General features: G+C 34.8%; 1 non-coding gene across 1 annotated transcript; it reads right to left on the bottom strand.

Annotated features, from left to right (window-relative positions):
* Window positions 1-4,589: 4,589 nt before the first annotated feature.
* On the bottom strand, window positions 4,590-4,729 carry LOC112041785 (U4 spliceosomal RNA). The gene has a single exon (XR_002886343.1). It is a non-coding gene; the product is annotated as a U4 spliceosomal RNA (small nuclear RNA).
* Between the last annotated feature and the right edge of the window lie 14,929 nt (window positions 4,730-19,658).

The following is a 19,658-nucleotide window of genomic DNA, read 5'->3' on the forward strand; positions in this document are numbered from 1 at the left end:
CGTGTGCATCGAAAGACTCACCAAAGGAAGAGCGAGAGAGACAAAATGTTATTATTATTATTAATCTACACAACGTACCTCCGACGAACCAACTCCGACCGTGTTGGGAGTTCGACCCCTTTGAGGACTCAGATGGTAGCTGTCGTCAATAAGTTGCTTTTACATAACGTAATAAACGCGATCGTCCTTTACGCTCAAATCATAAACAGGAATATTTCTTTAAAAATTATTAAAGACATCCTAACATTTTATACATATCTGTGAATATCTAGTGAAAACTGCATCTGTGACTCTGGCTCTCTCTCTCACTCTCCGGCCATTCCTCTCTCTCTCTTCGGCTACCCCCCCCCCCCCCCCACCTCTCTCTCTCTCTCTCTCTCTCTCTCTCTCTCCGGTTGTCTCTGGCCGAATTCGCAATCAATTTATCCTCGGACCAGAATCAGATTACAAACCTCTTTTATGTTAATTAATTGTTATGACTGATAAATAAAACTGCATATTTTCATTCGACCGCATTTTCCGTATCTTTACGGAAAAAGATATATAGGCCCTATATTGATAACGCATCCATAAAGGTTAACTCTGAACTAAGATCTAATAAAGTATATTAGATCTTAGCTCTGAAAGATAAAAAAATGCCCGAGCTTTTGCTTGTGAACCTTCTTCAGGCACCAAAACAAGAATAAACAAGCAAACTACAGGGATGCGTGACGTATGATGCATGTAAAAGGGACATGAAGTGCGTGACAAAGGTTAACGTCTTGAAGATTACGTAATAATAAAACAAGAATAATATTCGTTGTGATATTCATTGTCTCTATAAAGTCCCTTTTGAAGTGTCTAATATTTTTATAACTTCTTCTCGACAATCCGTCTTTGTCTTGTGTAGCGTATATGTCCTTTTAAAATGGTGACTATTTGTACTGTGGTGGTTCATGATGCGAGCTTTAAGGGCGTAAGACAGCTTTTTTCTATCGTTTTCATTTTTAATTACTGTTATTTCTATTACAGTACATAGCTATGCAGTGCGCTTTAAGCTTGTACTTTTTATTACAGATACAAGCAAGGCAAGCAAAAAGTCTCTGGCAGTGAATTGTGAACTGTTGCTGCTACCACTCCTACATAAAGTAGATATTGCAAACATACATCGGCACGTGAATCAATAAGATATCAGACAACTTTCATGGAAAATAAACTGAAATTAAAGCTGGTTATTCTTTTATCTATTATCATTTCGAATTTACGTTAAATCTCGGCACGTTCGTCTTCATCACCATCATACTTCCGTCGCAGTCCGAATAAGTTCAAACAGTGCACATCAAAACCATAAATAGGAGTCCTTAGGTAGGAAACCACGCGCTAGAGAACGGGTTTAATTAAGGCATTCTTGTTGGCGGTATTGTCACTAATTTATAGAATCATGAACAAATTTGGATGACTCTATCTATAACAAAGTAATTATTACCTAAAAATAAAAAATTACTTTTCAGTATAATACAAGAAAAATTAATGAAAAGAACAAAGGCAAAATAATTTTAAATTAAAAATGGAACCTGAACAACAAATACAGCTTCAAGCAAATGAAAATAAAAATAGAATATACACACCCTTGACTTACGAGTTAAGCTACAATTAAATTTTAAAATAATGTAGGTACCTTGTCAATGTATGGCAGGACTACGTGACAACGACATACACCCTCCCCTACACATACACCAAACACGCGCGCGCGCGCACACACACACGCACAGGCTCATCGTCGAAGAGAGGGAGAGCCAAATTCAATCATTGAAGTTGTACATCGGTTCACTATTTGTCCTAAGTAAATCATCATAAAATAAACGAATCAGATCAAAATTACAATAAAGCGCGGAATGTGCAGACCAGCATAATCAACAACTGTGGGTTTGGATACAAAACTGCTCTTCCCCGTTGCCAACGCTCTCAATTCAGTTCTATCTTTTAAAATAAAATGTTGTATTGTATATAAAAAAAAACATGTATAAAACAACATACTTCGGTCAATAATCTAGCAGTGTGTAATACTGTGCATGAACCCAAATATGTTGTAGATGTAGCATTATCAAAATAGAAATACCATATCTTCTTGAACATGAAAAGTCACATTAGAATTCTCCCCCCCCCCCCATCCCACCAATACGCCTCATTTCTATTGATACTATACAAACTCACAAACTCAGCGTGTGTAGGGTTGTGAAAACTAAAGTAGATCAAAAGTTCACGGATAGGATATGCCATGTAAGAATTCATAGGGGAGATAGGTAATCTCCTTTTGTTCTTTTTTTTTTAACCTGTCAATTTTGAGAAGAAATACAGTGAATCGGTGTCTCTCATTGCACTTAGTCAATATAAATTCAAATATGTAAAAAACATCTTTCCTTTATCACGTAATTCGTCAGATGTAATAAAATACAGCATTTCCCTAGAAAACCTTTACCCCCTCTTGAGAATGCAATGAGCCGTCTGCAGAGCTCAGCGTCTGCTACCACGCTGGATGCTTCGCGGTTCCCGGGAGCTGAACAGTTAACGCGGTCTGAAAAATTTTAGGGAGAGTCAGATGAAAAAGAGATGGACCTTGGTATCTATGAAATTCTACATGATGGAGCTGGAAATTTGGGTTAGTTTTACTATTTTCTGTAAAAGTTTGTAAAGTACTCTGTCTTTCGGTAACTTTATGCAACAAAATATTTGGCTGGCATCTTAATACATTTATCCTTCTGTCTCCCCCTAAAACGGTCCACGCTAAAAAAAAAAAAAAAATCAATAATCGTATGGCAATTTAATACAGGCAATTGACCTACTTTTATACCCATGCAGCTATCAACGAGTTTTATGGCTGTGGAGTGAAATCGTGATACACGTCTGTGATATAAAAGTTATTTCAAATTACATTATTTATAAACAGTGCGTGTGGATCAAAAGTGTCCCGATTTGTGACCAAAAGAGGACAGTACTTTTTGAAAAATAATGAAAAAATTGGAGACAAGCCAAAATCAGAAAAAATGCATTTTTTCTTTAATATGCAAATTAGGTCCCCTGAAGTAATATATGACTGGCCGGAAATGATGTTCATATCAGACATTTGTAATGATGATGATCTTGATGGCCTTGATGATTTTAATGGTGATTCAGAGTTGCGATGCATACGGATTTTGGGTGAAAACGAACGCCCTAGATATAAGTTATTATTATGAAATATAGGTGAAAAAACTGCGTGTCTAAGGTTTCCAAGAGTGTAAACGGATATCGACAATCCATTAAAATTTTGACTGCATTTCTATTAAGGCCTATTTGTGTCTGACAATTGTCAATTTTATTGGGATATTTTCTCTCTTTTTTATCTCTCTTTCTCCCTCTTTCTCTTTTTTTACTTTTTTAGAAGCGAAAATTAAGGTGAAAACCGAGAGAAAACGTAATAACTGTAACGCCCCCTTCCACCCAACCACCCACTATCGCCACATTAGGTGAAATGAGCGCTGAAAAATAACGTGGAAAACGCAGGAGGTGGGTTGCCAAAATACGAATTTCTACCCGTTGACGCCATGACGCACTTACTTGTGTGCGCTATTCAAAGTTTAAGTCCTTGAGAGAACGGCAGCCAAGATTAGTATTAGAATTCATTTTTATTTTACATGGATTTTATGCCTTTTACGGGCATTTTCTAAACAGTCCGTCGTCTGCTGACAGTTTCCGCCTTCGAGCTTAGCTTTGATTTTTTTTTACAGGATGGTTGTCTGAAAAAGAAATGAAATATGCCCATATCACTTGTATGTGCACCTTTTTTTACAAATCCATGTCCAGGGTGACAAATTGATTATTCATAAGATATTCACAGATATGTCTTTAGATAAATAGACAGTCATCTGATTCTCTGACTTTTTGAAAATTTGCCTATAATATCTCCCACGCTGGCCTACATCAGTAACAAATATCCGTATTAGAGGGTGATCAAAGAAAAAAAAAACCGGACCCATAAAAATTTCATTTTAATTTTAAAATCCTACAAATATGTATCAAATCTCAAGAAATTTGCTTGACTTTAACTACAATATGTGCATGATCATCCCCCAAAGTTTCAGTTTTCTTGGTCACTTTGGATAAAAGTTATGTTTTTTTTTAAATATGCGCCAAATGGCTTCCGAGGCATTGGATGCTCATCATTTGCATGCGTCGTGAAAAAAATGTAAATTTCTCAAGCACATTCCTCCTTCGGCATTTCCCTGATTTTTTTTATTATTGAGTCTAAAATCCAACTTTGTTCAGTACACTTTATAATAAAGATAAGACACTGTCACGCCTGGCCATGCGTATATGTTACAGCTCTACTCTGGTCCTTATACATCCCCAGTGTAGAAATGTTTATGTACGTTCGCATCCATGTACTCAGTGGGAGATCAAATGCACTGAACATGTTCAAAACAATGTCATGCGCTGCTTATATCTTCATTTTAATACGCTGGAATCGAGTGTTGGGAGATCGAATATAGCAATAATAACGTTGTAGGGATAGGAAAATATTGATAGACCTTTAACTAAGGAAGGGGGATCGTGATACAAGTTGCTGTTAGCCCCCGTAGAGGCGTTCAAAAATTGTGCTACCGTCGGTATTTCACGACGTCAGCACGGGGTATTGGGTATAGTTTTCAACTAGCAATAACCACGCCTCGGATAAACCTCATTGGCTATGGTACCGCCACTGCGCAAAGCTGAATAAATTGGGCTTCATTTACCTATGTATAGAAAAGCAGGCTACCTTTCGCAATGGTGTTTCATGTCTACAAGGTAACAGAAACAACGCGTATAATTTCACATTGTAATCAAACAAAGTAACGGTAATAAATATCTGACAGAAATCAATTTACTCTTAAAATTGATTTCAGACAAAAATTCTTTTAAAACAAAAAATTAGGTAGCCTTCACCTCCATTAAGTGAATGTAATGTGACGTTTGCAGCACATCGCTCCCTGGCGCTCTTCTGACGCACTGCGTTGTATGGCGGTTGAAATCAACTACAGTGTGCTATAGAAAATGATCTGTATCTAATAATAGACTGTGTCAATAAATTTCTATTTTTTTAAATCAAGAGAATTCAATTGGAAATATAATTTTGCTTAACAGGATGTAGGTTAAATTTTTTGTCATTGTATAGGAAGTAAAATAGTATGAAAATTAACCTTATATGACGAAAAATGACTTCTGATCTCTAAGAAAAGCTAGAAATGAATGTGTGAAGACCGACTTGTGATCAGAACTCTTTTATAAGATTGTGCTCTTTTCCACCCAACCACTTACTATTGCCACATTAGATGAAATGGCCACTGAAAAATAACCCGGAAAACGTAAGAGGTGAGTTGCCAAAATACGAATTTCTACCCCTTGACGCCATAAAGCACTTACTTGTAAACGTTGTTTCAAATTAAAGTCCTTGAGAGAACGACAGCCAAGATATTTTAATTTTAAGGCAAAAATGAATTCATCTTTATTTTTATTTTACATGGCTTTTATGCATTTTAGCTAAATAGATTACGAGGAAAAAAGCTCCAGAACAGCATATTTGTATCTTATGATCTACTAGTGTATTCATTATGGACAAAAACGATGCATAAATTCTCTTTTATTTTCTTATCTATGCTGAGTTTTAGTTTCTAATTTTTAAAAGCATTGCAATATGTGATACATGTATGCGGGTTCTCAGTTTACGAACTTTGATTGTGTCAGTTCCAAAAGACTGTTAACTAGAATGACAGGTGAGAGTTATCGTTTGAGTCTGGATTGAGGTCGTCTTCCGAAGAGCGGTACTTTTTACTGGACCAGTCCATTTCTTAAAAGAGACAATTCAATGGCTTGGAATGTACGCAAGAGAGTCACTTAAATTGTGAATAATGGCGTGCATCAGCCCAATGTTAAGTTTTGTTTCCATGTCTGTTTCAGATAACGTTTAGAAGTATATATATATTGATGCACCTTGAAAGATCTACATTATAGTTGTTAAATACAATCCGAGCTTTCGGCCCCTGGGCCTTCTTCGGGGATTATTGATATTTCGGCTCCTGGGCCTTCTTCGGGGATTATCGATAATCCCCGAAGAAGGCCTAGGGGCCGAAAGCTCGGATTGTATTTAACAACTATAATGTAGATCTTTCAAGGTGCATCAATATATATACTTCTATTTTTATCAAGATCTATACGGTGAATCAACATGAATCCTCAAGATAACGTTTAGTTCACGATCCCAGCGACAGATAACCGCAGCTCTGGGATCATGCCCATGGATTCTGCCTTCAACTTGTCCCAAACCACAGACTAATAGGACTCGGCAGCTCACCACGCTGTGTATCTACCAAGAAGATCACTGTCGAAACACACGGAATGCTTCATTTGCACGTACGCTGTACTTTTCCTTGACATCTGACCAAAACGGACAGGATCTAAAGAGAAAATCTGGTTCCTGTGAAGGAGTACAGCATTGATGTGAGGGTGTCTGGAGACAGTGACATTCCATACTGACTGCAAAAACCTGTATGCATAAAGATTAAAATTTTGAATAAAATACGTGCTCTATCAGGAAGCTAGTGCAACTGTTTTAAAATAGGTGTGATATGAGTCTCACTGGGTTAAAATACGCGCTGAATTCTTTTGAAATTGCTGCAGTAATTTTTTTCTTTCTTAGAGTAAAGAGTTGCAGTAGTCTAACTATATTATTATCTTTTATTGCGCTAATATCATTATGCGTATTTCATATTAGAGATATTGGAAAAATGTTTTTTCAAACTTTGGCCTTAATAACGTATCGAACCCCCCAAACAAGGGTGACAGCGGTACGTAAACAGCTCTCATAGTTTGAAGATAACCTATATCTTTACTGTTTTGTCTATTACTTTATTTTTGATAAATCGTTCATCGTAGAGAATCAAATCACCATTTGATTAGAGCATTTGCTAACAAAAGAGAACGCGCGCATGCGTGCGCGCACACATACGGATTCATGAGAGAATAAAGATGAGGAAATCACATGCATCAAAATTAATTTTATTGTGCAGATAAAAATATTAAAGCATTGTACATTCACAAATAATTCACTGGTTATTTTATGTCCGTAAAATTACAAATCCAAAACAAGGTGCCAATTTTCCGATTGCAGCATTTCTGTTTACCTCCAAACGGCTCAATCGCATGGTCTGCTGGTCACAACAAAAACTGCTCAGATATTAAAATCAGTTTGCAATATTATGTAATATCAAGAAAGCCGACGACCTACATAATGTCGCTTCAATTTGGGGTGGATAAGGATCTAAGGTTAATTTTCTTCTGGTGTGTTTTGAAATGTGCTGAACACAAATTCGTCCTGTGTATTTTTAATGTTGTAAATTACAAATGAAGTTCCTTCCGTAAAATATTGGTGAGAGTTGAAAAGGAAAGGCGGTCACTTCAGCCAGCCACTTCCCCCTACCATGAATGTAATGGGATGGACAGCCTGGAAGGAGACGTCACTGCCTCAGTGCTGAGTGACCAGGAAGTGGAGCGAAGGCGGCTTAGATATTAAGTATACGAATATCGTAATTTCAGCCATATCAATATAACGTTTTAAGAAACCAATGTTAGGTATTTGGTGATAAGTTAATTGTGATTTATTTTTGAAAAGTATTTTGACGCTCGTTTGCTTAAAAGTGGTTTTGAACATTTCCCAACATTTTCCCCACGTACTATTTATTTCATCCTTCACGTCATCTCATCACGTCTCATAAAACAAAGGAAGATGCAGTTGCAATACATGTTCAGTATTTTGAACTTCGTCGGTAGAAATAGTAATGGCTGTGGAAGTTTACCGTGAGAAATGGCCAAGGAGGGGAAAATGCTGTGAAATGTCTTGTGAGAGTCTGGCTATTGGCATGTTTATATTTAGTGAGCGGTTGGTAGTGGAATTATAGATATATTACATAGGTATAGTAATAAACGTCCGTTTCGGAAGTAAAGAGCATAATTCAAGTATTAAGGGTGTATATTAATATACCTCTATTTCGAATATTTGCAAGATTTGACAAATTAATATTTAATATTTCATTTCATTTCATTAAAATGTGTGAGCTAAATTGAAGTTATATTGATTTCTGCGTGACATATTATAAGATCAACCTCTCAAGACATAGGGGGCGAACTGATAGCCCGAAATGCTGTTTGAAACGGATTTGAAAAAGCTCTGTCCAAAGGTGTCTTTTACGTGTTTTTTTTTTTTTTTTTTCAATATAACATCAGGAATTTGAGGTTTTTGCAAATTAAATGTAACATATTTAAACGTAATGATATATCAGAATGCATGGCCATCAGTTAGAAAACTTGCTCTATTGTATTGAAGTATGTTCTATACTCCCGTAGTTTCAAGTTTGTCACACGCAACATTTGTGAAATGGTACAATGTACTATATTTGTGGTATTCTTCAGCAAGACAGCAAGGGGTGACTTTCTAGTTCAGATGCGAATTAAGTACGCAAAAATATACAGATTTTATGTTGCTTTAAAGCCAAATATTTTTCTATAATATTCAACAATTTCACCTAAATCACCAAGGAACACATTATCAAAACCGTTGATAAATTCGTCAAAGCCCGCTGTCGAATTCTTAATTTAATTTCTGTTTTACTGGCGTGACTATATTCTTCAGCCTCATTCTCCAAATGGATTGAAATCTAGAATGACGCTCATTGTGTGTCTTTCTTTTAAAGTTCAGATGAGAAAAAAGGCATGTCGTCTCTTAAAATTTGAACATTTGCTGTCTTGTTGAGTAAGAGATGTAATTTTACGAACCAAGATCGGTTATTTTGTTTTTCTTGTGAAGTATGTAGAATTTACAAATTTCAATTTCCATTTGCAAAAATTCCCTTCTTGAAAAGCTGATTTTGTTCATGTAAGTACCATTCATAGGAGCGAAATAAAACTTCTTTCGCTTTTTAGTATTTTTATCTGAATGTAGTTCTTACAATATAAGATATGACATGATTTATTCTGAAATATAAAATTTTGCAATTAATCTGTTGAACAAATACAGGTCCTGGGTAAAGATGATGGGACCATTTATGTAAATGAAAATTGGTTTATTGTTTTAAATTTAACTGTTTTCGGCAATTCTCGCTTACCAGCATCTTTCATTCAATAGACCAGATGATGCAGAAATAAGGGATATTATATCGTATTAAGAACATTTTATGTTCAGAAGGTTGCAAAACATTTATTACAAATCTTTTCAAATTGACAATGGATGTAGGAAATATGAGAAATACCGTGATCTGCCCATTGGATTTTAACCCAGATTTCATGTAAATGTAGTTTATTTTCTAATTGAAAATGGGTGTAGGAATTATAAGAAATATCGTGACCTAATCCTTGGATTTTAACCCAGATTTCATAAGTGAACGTGTAGTTTGTTTTCTAAATAGTTTTTGTAAACTATTTTTTTCAATTTCATATTCTTTTTATAATCTAATGTTCATTACTATTTCAATTTTGTCAAAAGCTGGGTAAACGCTGTATTTGTTTTTTTACGTATTTTGACACTTTTTTTTTGGCTTAATCCCCCTCTACACTGGACGGCGTCCTTTCTGCGTCCTGTGGTACGGCCCCGTTCGAGAGTAAAAAAAAACAACTTTTAGTGCCGACATCTGGCCGATCATTGAGCATTCATTCTGCAACCAAAGCGATGCTTGTTCCTCCTTTCTATGTCAGTTTCATGGTCGCTCAAAGGTCGCAGAAAGGACGCCGTCCAATGTAAAGGGGTTTTAACAACGAAAGTGTGTCCGTTTTGTCTTTTGTCTTTAATAAAAATCTCATAATTGTCATTGTTATATAGAGAAAAACAATGGCGGATCCAGGATATTTTAAAGGGGAAAGATGTTGACATATGAGCGAGATGGAGTATTTTGAGAACTTGATCATGTGAGTCCAGAATGGGTCTCTCTCCTCGGGGAGGACGGAGACTAGATCCACTATTGTTTTTTTTTTTTTATTGAAGAAGTTGAAATATTTTGTTTTTGTCATTAAGAACAAACATAAGACCATTAGTGTGGTAAATAGTTTATTTGTCAAGTCGAATATATGAGAATGTTATATTTTTTACACCTGCAAGTGAATTTAAATGCAGGCATCATAATATTATACTATAATATCATAATATCATAATATTCTTTTAAATACTAGAACGCTTTTTAACTTGTAGTAATAAAAAGACTGAAGACGATGATATTTTACAGATATATGCTTTATAAATATTTGAATACATAAAAGCAATTTGTATTGCTCTTAATAAAACACTTATTGAATATACAAAATGTCTTAGTGTTTTTACTGATGGCTACATGGCTCAGTGAAAGCCTGGGGTTGGGGTTCGATTTCTGGCTCGGGCACAAAGGGGTGCTATTAGAAATTTTATTTGCTTACTATAAGAAGAAAGTCTACACAGGGAGGGTGGGTGGGAACACTTAGAGGAGTAGGTAACGCGCTTGCCTCTGAGACGGAAGGTCCCCAGTTCGATTCCTGGCGCTTCTAGGTCCCAGCAAATTACCTTTTGCAAAAATAAACCCAAACAAACAATTCAAACTACTATAAGAGGATCATACGAATGAGGAAAATCGCGAACTGAGACAGTGGCTCAGTAGGTAAGGCGACAGACTAAGAAGTAGAAAAGGGTGAGCAAGGAGTTGAAAACCTAAGGTTCAAGTCGAGCTGAAGAAAAGAAAGTCAAGAATGAATATGTGACATTTTGCACATCATCTCTTATACTTTTATGTACATTTATAATAACAAATACAAACAACTACACCATACAGATGTATACAAAATCCTAACAGTACGTTTTGGCTCTACATAAAAAGTAATTTTCATAACGACTGCGCAATTTGAGATATAAATTAATCTTAAATACAACTATCTACAACTAAATGTGTGGGAGATTATATGCATTTTGAAAAGTGTCGCTCAAGATCAATCGTTTTGGTTTTAATAAAGAACATGAAATCTCCCTTTTTTATATTTTTGTCCAAAGTTAAAAGAGAAAGTTGAAGATTCGAAGTGAAGTATTTTACAGCAATCGTTCAAAGTTGACATTGAAGTATTTGTCTTATGAGTGAGCCAAAATTTCACCAAGGGACATTTTTATCCAAAATTTCAGCAAGGGGGTGGTAACAGTATGGAAAATTCAAAATGCATACTATTCATATAAGCGTTACCCTGCACGCGGGTACACACTCATGACCCCACAACTTACTCTATGTCACCATGCTGATGATAACACACAACACCAAACAGAAGTCAAACATTATTCAATTTTGTTCATATGATGATTGCTTTTCTTATAGTTAAATGAATCTGTACCTCATATTTTGTGTCATTTTTTCTTCTCTTTAAATCTTAAAATAGGATTTAGGTGGCACAATTTTGAGTGAACATAAATTTACGCGCCGTGCGAATCAAGAACAGCATGAAGACATGGTCAGTTTACAACCTTATCCCAGTCATAGTCATTTTAAGAACAATATGTAAACAAATTTGAAAAGGTTACGCAAAAACAAGTTTACTTAAAATAACTCAGAAAATGCTAATAAACTCTACAGTCACTGGTGTTCAGTGGTCAAGAAACACTCGGTAAAATAACCCAACAGCACGTGCAGGACTGGCACCTAATCAGGCCTTTTGTTCTCATCACCCCTTGATCCCAGCCGAAAACTAAAATTAAAAAAGTACCAAGTACCGAGATAAACGAATTTGATAAGGATTTTTCAAAATTCCAAGGTGTAAAAGGATGCGATAAATGCCATTCCTACATATACATTTAAAATGACAAAAGATGCCATAAGTAAACACTTTTTGCAATTTACTGTTTCCCTTTGTGAACAATTAACATTTTCGCTTTGTAAGGAAGGCAAAAAGTCAAATTTCCTTCTTTAATTAAAAAAAGCACATTATTTTCGAAAAAAATTACCCCAACCCCTGGTTTGATTGTCTGAAAATAAAAACATTTCTACCCCCTCCCAACAATAAAACTATGAGTCTATCACTAATCAGACATACTACTAGTATATCAAAACACCGGGAACCAAAGGAAGTTTATTCTTACCATGTGTCATAACTGCATATTCACAATTTTAGAAACACCCGTTTTAATACATGTGGGCAATTCTGCAATAACTTGAGCACATTTTACAATTTTATACTGCCGTTAATTCTTAAGTGTCATAATTTGGATTACGTTTATTGTAGATTTATATCTCGGTCATTTCTTCCAATAAAAGATTCCCGTAAAAGATTCTTCCAATGAAATATTCCTGCATACATTTTACGCACGAGTCGCTACGTATTTTTTTTCTAAAGTTAACTTCATTAAAATCAATATTTGTATCCATATCCAATTTAATATGAATTTTCAAGCGCACAATAAAGCGTCTTATTACATATTTGCCCACACATACAATTTTACAATCAAACATTGAACCGGTCGTACTAGCACAGCGCTCTACCTGCACATCACTTAATGATAAATTTAAAACCATTTATTTTATTGTCATAGATCACTTAAGCAAGACACTTTTTTGTTTTAGGATAACTTAAAAAGTGTCGTTTCAGGTTCAAGAACTGGTGGGTATGAACAAAAAATTTAAATTGTGATAAAAACATCGTGTGCGGATAGAGTGCTGTACTACAACTTATTTACATATGTATAATAATATACCAGCGACGTGCAGGGTTGACGCTTGGATTTGGTCCATTTTATCAGAAGTTCCATGAATAAAACAATCGTTACAAGCTGCATTTCATTTGATACATGTTTTGATGTAGAATATTACAACCCAAAGCAAACATTACATTTCAAACCAAAGCAAATGTCAACCCTGCAAGTTGACTATACGGCAGACTTCGACACGCAAGACAACGTTGACATGGGTGCGGGCGCTGGCGAACACGAATCTGATGTCTTTTCTGGGAGTGCGTCCAATCTCATCGCAGACGGTTGTTACGAGGCACTGAAATTAAATGAAAAATGAAATAAATTAAACTAAATTCATAATAATATCTAAGGAATTGACAAAGTGAAATACATAATATTAATAATAATCTTGATTGGTTTTTTACTTTCTTAGTTATACGTTATTCTGCGTATTTTGTGGGTAGTATGATACAAATCAAGATTTCATTGTTACATGTGCTTATTATAACTTCTTCGGATAAATTTTACCAATTACTTCATACCAATGCATCCATAATTATATAAATTCGTAATGCTGGCACTTAAGCTCAACTTTTAAAAATCAAATACTTTATTTTATTTCAGATAATAATATCAAGGACGGTATGTAATTGAAATTGAAATCGGGGAAAAAATTGAAGTCAAGGGAGGTCGACAGTGCCTAGCAAATATACGTTTGCTTTCCTGGTCGCGGCTAGTTCTCTATAAAAAAATGTTTATTGACAGTTAACTTAAATAAACAGGATATATGTGTACAAGCCGCTGTCATAAAAAAGGCACCCATTGGGAGCTGAGAATGTACCGGCAGCTACCTGCTTTGTCGTCTTGCTTTGTTTAAGACGGAATAACGCGTTCAGACCTTTGGACAGCTGGAATAATCTTCTCACTTCTTTATGAGTAAATACTTTCCTTCTGGAAAATGCAATATAAAAAGTTATTTAACTTTCCAAGCTCATTTCAGCATTCATGCCAATGAATTTTATCCAAGAGCCATTACGTCTGAAGTGGGAAATGCATACTTTTGGATAAAATATCGTCAACATAAACCGATCAGTGTTGTCTTATATCATCTATACAGTACTTACAACAAACTACATCAGTTCTCAGTGCCAAAATTTCAGTCTACGTGTGGAAATTGTGGCAATGTGGCACGTGAAGCTTCTTCCTCTTCCTTCTGACCTTGGTCCTTTCTGAATACCTCTCACCAAAATGCTCACCTGGTTTACATAATAATAGCACTGACTGTGGGATTGTGTTAGAGAAGACACGATGCGGCTTAACGCAATCTAAACGTTATCATCAGGTTATTGCACAAACAAACCATTTTGTTTTGTCCATCTATAGACCTTCATCCCAAATAAATGATGTTATTATTATTAACGCATCCCAATTAAAACATGATGTCGCCTATTGTTCTAGCACTGTAAATATTTAACACTCGAGTTGTGGCGACTTAGGTTGGTACTAAAAATTGTACATGTATATCTAACATTTTAATCTTTATGGAGCAGTACATATGAACCCACATGTGCTTCTTAGAAAAAATAAATCACATAAGAATCAGTTTACTGAGTTACGCATCATTCGTGAAGGTATTGTTTTCTGATTTCATTGTTTGTTCTCTGTTGTCGCGACTCTGTGATTGCGTGCGACGTTGTATATGTGCGCACGCTTGTTTTTACGTCGCTTATTCTTCTTTGTTACGTTAAAATGATACATACGTTACCGGTACATACGTTACCATGAAGCGTGTAAATATTTATTCTATTTTCATTGGTTTTCTTTCGCTCTGTGGGCCAACACTAATGTCTTTTATTTGTGTTTCATTAAAATAGTGTTGGCGCACAAAAGGAAAGACAACCAATGAAAATAGAATAAAAATATTTACACGCTTTATGGTAACGTATGTATCATTTTAACGTAACAAAGAAGAATGAGCGACGTAATAACATGCGTGCGAACATATACAACGTCGCACGCAACCACAGACTCGCGACAACAGAGAACAAACAATGAAATCAGAAAACAATACCTTCACGTTATTTGGTAACGTATGTATCGGTGACGTATGTATCATATAAAGAATTTCAACAAACGATTTCAAGACAAGTAATCTTTACTTGCCCTGCTTTTCCTTCTTATTGTAATGCTGTATACCGTAAGAATAAGGCGTTTGCTCACAAAACGGACAACAAACAATTAAAAAATAAAAGTATTTACAAGCCACATGGTAACTATTTTCATTGGTTGTCTTTCGTTTTGTGCGCCAACACTTATGTCTTAATGTTACATTAAAATGAAAGAAAACGAGACAAATAAGATTTCTTGCCTTCAACTATCTTTGAAAATTGTTCATATGATACATACGTTACTGATATATACATGGCCAAATAATATGAAGGTGTTGTTTTCTGATTCCATTGGTTGTTTTCTGTTGTCACGGCTTTGTTAGTGCGTGCGACTTAGTACATGTATATGTGCGCACGTTTGTACGTCGTTCATTCTTTTTGTTACGTCAATATGATACATACGCTACCGATACATACGTTACTATGAAGCGTACAAATATTTATTTATTCTATTTTCATTGGTTTTCTTTCGTTTTGTGGGCCAGCACTTATGTCTTAATGCTACATTAAAATGAAAGAAAACGAGACAAATAAGATTTCTTGCCTTCAACTATCTGTGAAAATTGTCCATTTGATTCATACGTTACCGATATATATGTACGTGACCAAATGTCACGACTTTGTGAGTGGGTGTGACTTTGTATATGTGCGCACTACGTTTTACGGCCTTCATTCTTATTTGTTACGTAAATATGATACATATACGTTACCAAATAACGTGAAGGTATTGTTTTCTGATTTCATTGTTTGTTCTCTGTTGTCGCGACTCTGTGGTTGCGTGCGACGTTGTATATGTGCGCATGCTTGTTTTTACGTCGCTTATTCTTCTTTGTTACGTTAAAATGATACATACGTTACCGATACATACGTTACCGTGAAGCGTGTAAATATTTATTCTATTTTCATTGGTTTTCTTTCGCTTTGTGGGCCAACTCTTATGTCTTATATTTGTGTTTCATTAAAATAGTGTTGGCGCACAAAAGGAAAGACAACCAATGAAAATAGAATAAAAAATATTTACACGCTTTATGGTAACGTATGTATCATTTTAACGTAACAAAGAATGAGCGACGTAATAACATGCGTGCGCACATATACAACGTCGCTGACTTGATATCTGTAAGATTCTGCAGGGAGAAATGGGAGACATGGCCTAGTTTTTTACCTCTCAAAAAGTTTGCAATATACTTTGTCTTTCAGTGGTCCCCGATTCTTTAATATTACCAATGTTATCACTTTGAACCACATAAAATACTTTTGGAAGTAAAAGAATCATATTAGAAACTATCACTACACTTTCTTTTTATCATTTTATTTTTATTCATCTTAGTATTGCCACTGACATATATACTAGTGCCTCAATTTAGGACTCATTCCCAATGACACTATTGGTCTATGTAAATCGATCCAACTCCACAGGGACTCTTGCTGAATGCAATTGGATTGGCTCACCTCCTTTTGTTTATAACATGCTTGTTTTCCATTTTCTCTTCAAAGCTAGGGGGTGGTATGCTAATCTCTTAATCTGATTACATTCAGCAAGAGTCCCCCTGAATTGATCTACCTAGACAGATAAAGCACTGAATGCACTCTTATTTTTATTGGGACTGAGTTCTTAGACCTAAATATTCTTACACAGTCATATAAATAAAACAACAACAATAAATAATAATTTTTAATATTTATTTATAATTAAAAGTTGGTTGGTACATTTATAATGTTGAAATGATAATTCTCAGAAAAACAAAGGTCAAATATATTTTCAAAAGTGCATTAAAATTGAAAGTTATGAATAAAGTTGATGAAATCATATAATTACCTAATATAATATAAGTATGATAAATAGTGACAAAAACTGCACTGTAGACTTTCAATTTACTTTTCAAAGACATAAAAACTGTATTCACAAACATTTGCACAGTATTTTTACTTACATTTTTGCATTAAAAATTCCCCATGTAAATTTATATGTACTTTGTAATATTTCATAAGGAAACAAAAGTCTGAAATTCACTGCAAAGAGACTGTAGTTTACCACTTTTAAAATGTTCCCTCTCTCATCACTGTATATCATGTCCACAGTGTGTTCAGTGATTTCTATATGAGACTACAGACACATATATAAATATGATCATCACTGTATATCATGTCCACAGTGTGTTCAGTGATTTCCATATGAGACTACAGACACATATACAACTATGATCCCCACTGCACTGATGAATAAAAAAGTCACATCATATATATTATCTGGTTGGGGTTATGTGTGTAAATGAAATATCTTAAATATGACAGTTAGGCCCCATTCACAATAGATGATCTGAGTGCTAACTGATCTGCCAACAAAATATGGCAGATCACACTTCAAAAGAGATGACGCTGATTCCTGATGGTCTCCCTGCCTCCACACACGCCATATAACAGATTAATTCTTGGCTGCGAGTTTTAATTACTAGGCCCCTGCAGTTAGTACTCGGATCATCTATTCTGAATAGGGCCTTAGTGTTAAAGTAACTCTCAGGTGTTGAAAAACTGGATTTTTTTTATTTATCAAGTATGCTTCATCAGTTTTGTATACATACCCATTGTAAGCATAAGTTTTACCCCTACCCAGGTTCTGTATGATATTATTTGTTAATCAGCACATTCAGAACAGAGAACTAACAGATCCGTGGATCAAATATGGCAACCCACTAAATGCTAATGCTTGTTGCTTAATCCCCATAGGGAATCTATTTAGTGTCTAATCAGGAATTAAGTGGCAAGCTTTTTGGTGGGTTGCCATATTTGATCCGCAAATATGTTAGTCCGCTGTTCTGAAGCAGCCAATGAGGTATGAGAGAGAAAATATAACAACAGCTACAGGAGTCTGAAGTTTTCTTAATGCTTAATTTCTCTCTCCAACTTCTCTTTATCTATGCCTCTCTACAACTTCAACCCAGTTTCTCTGAAATAAAATTCTGCACTAATGAGCTAAATTAAATAAATAAACATTCTTTGATTACAAACAGCTCCAGAATTACCAGGTGGGAATTTACTAGGTACCAGTACTTATAACAGACATTAACAATGTGATGATTCAGTCATCATTCTGACTTGCTTAATCCAGTATTGGTTTATTAGCACTACATGTACTTTAGGCAAGCTAACTCAATAAATAACTTTGAACATTTAAGATAAGAAAATACCTTGTCTTTTGATTCAATTTTCATTAAAAAACTAACAAAAAATTACAAAGTAAGCAACAAAATTAATAATAAGTACTCATCTTTTACAAAGACTAGTACAATGAGATCACAACAGTAGTGTACATACTAGTATAAAAGTTTCAGTATACTTACTACAAAAAGTTGTTTAATTCTTTATTTAAAGAAATAATAATAAAATGATTTTCTGCATATTACTTATACAGAATTGCTGCAGACATCTTTTACACCTAATTATCTTTGTGGAAACCTTAAGATGAGCACTAACATAAGACAAGACAGCAAAGCTGCCAAAATATACAGACACAAAACATAAAACATGTTGCAACAATAGAGTTTAATAGATTTTTTCTGTGACAACACTGAATATATAAAAATATCATACATAATGTATATGAATATGTGGGTCAAGGCCTATGGGTTTATAACTTCGCCAGTTTTACCATTAGTTATATAATAGCTTCTTTCAATACTTATAAAACTACATGTGTATTTGTAAAAATAATCAAATCCTGCTTATTTTTAATTCAAGCAGCTTTATACTAAACAAAGCCTCTCTGCATATTTGATGTAAAACAAAAACATGGTTTGGTATCTATGGTAAGACAGACACCAAAATACATGCAAAAATAAAATAAATAAATAAATTATGATTTTTTAGAATTTTTTACTCAGTCAAAGTGGGGAGGGAGGGGGGGGGGGGGGGTGAACCATGTTCAGAATGAACACCAATTACACCAAAAATTAGTATGTATGGTGACTCAGCTTGGATACCACTAAAATTTAATAGGTGGTTGAACATACTTAGACTTTGGAATAATTTAATACTCGCCCAAAATGAAAGACTTGTCACACAGATTTTTTTTAGGAGATTACAAATTGGGGGGGGGGGGGGGGGGGGGGGGGAACTGGTGCTTTGAGGTAAGAGAGACCAAATTCTGTAATATGGAAACCTATTTTTTTAACAAACAAATTGTAGATATAGAATACATTAAAAAAAACTATTTTATGAACATTCCAAATTAAATGGAAAAAAGGCATTTTGAAATTTCCTAAACTTCGAACATATATGACATTTAAAAAAGAATTTAAAACTGAAAAATATTTACAAATAGATTTAAATAGAAAAAAAATCAATTTTTACTCAATTTTGAATGGGCATTTTGCCTTTGCATGTAGAAACTGGACGGTATTCAAATACACCTTCAAATGAAAGAATATGCCAAGTATACAAAAAAGAACAAGAAGATGAGAGTCATTTATTACTTTGGTGCACTGCTTACACAGAGGAAATTTTATAAAATGTTGGAGATTCAAAAAAATGATACAAATGACATTTCTATAGAAGACTTAATGGAAAAAAATTTGAGGCAATTAGCAAAATTTCTAGTTAAGATTTTTGATTTAAGACGCAGAATTGTATACAACAGGTGTCTTATAAGCCCCAAGGGCTGGGTGTTCTATACACATGACACGTTAATAAATGATGATGATGAATACCAGTGGATGTCTGGGGATGGCTACAGGAACATGGACCCTATCTCCTGATGTCAGGGAGGAAAAAGAAATGGT

This window comes from Lingula anatina, chromosome 4 (genome assembly GCF_051362555.1).
Source record: "Lingula anatina isolate TDL-2025a chromosome 4, LinAna3.0, whole genome shotgun sequence".
Classification (NCBI taxonomy): Eukaryota; Metazoa; Brachiopoda; class Lingulata; order Lingulida; family Lingulidae; genus Lingula; species Lingula anatina.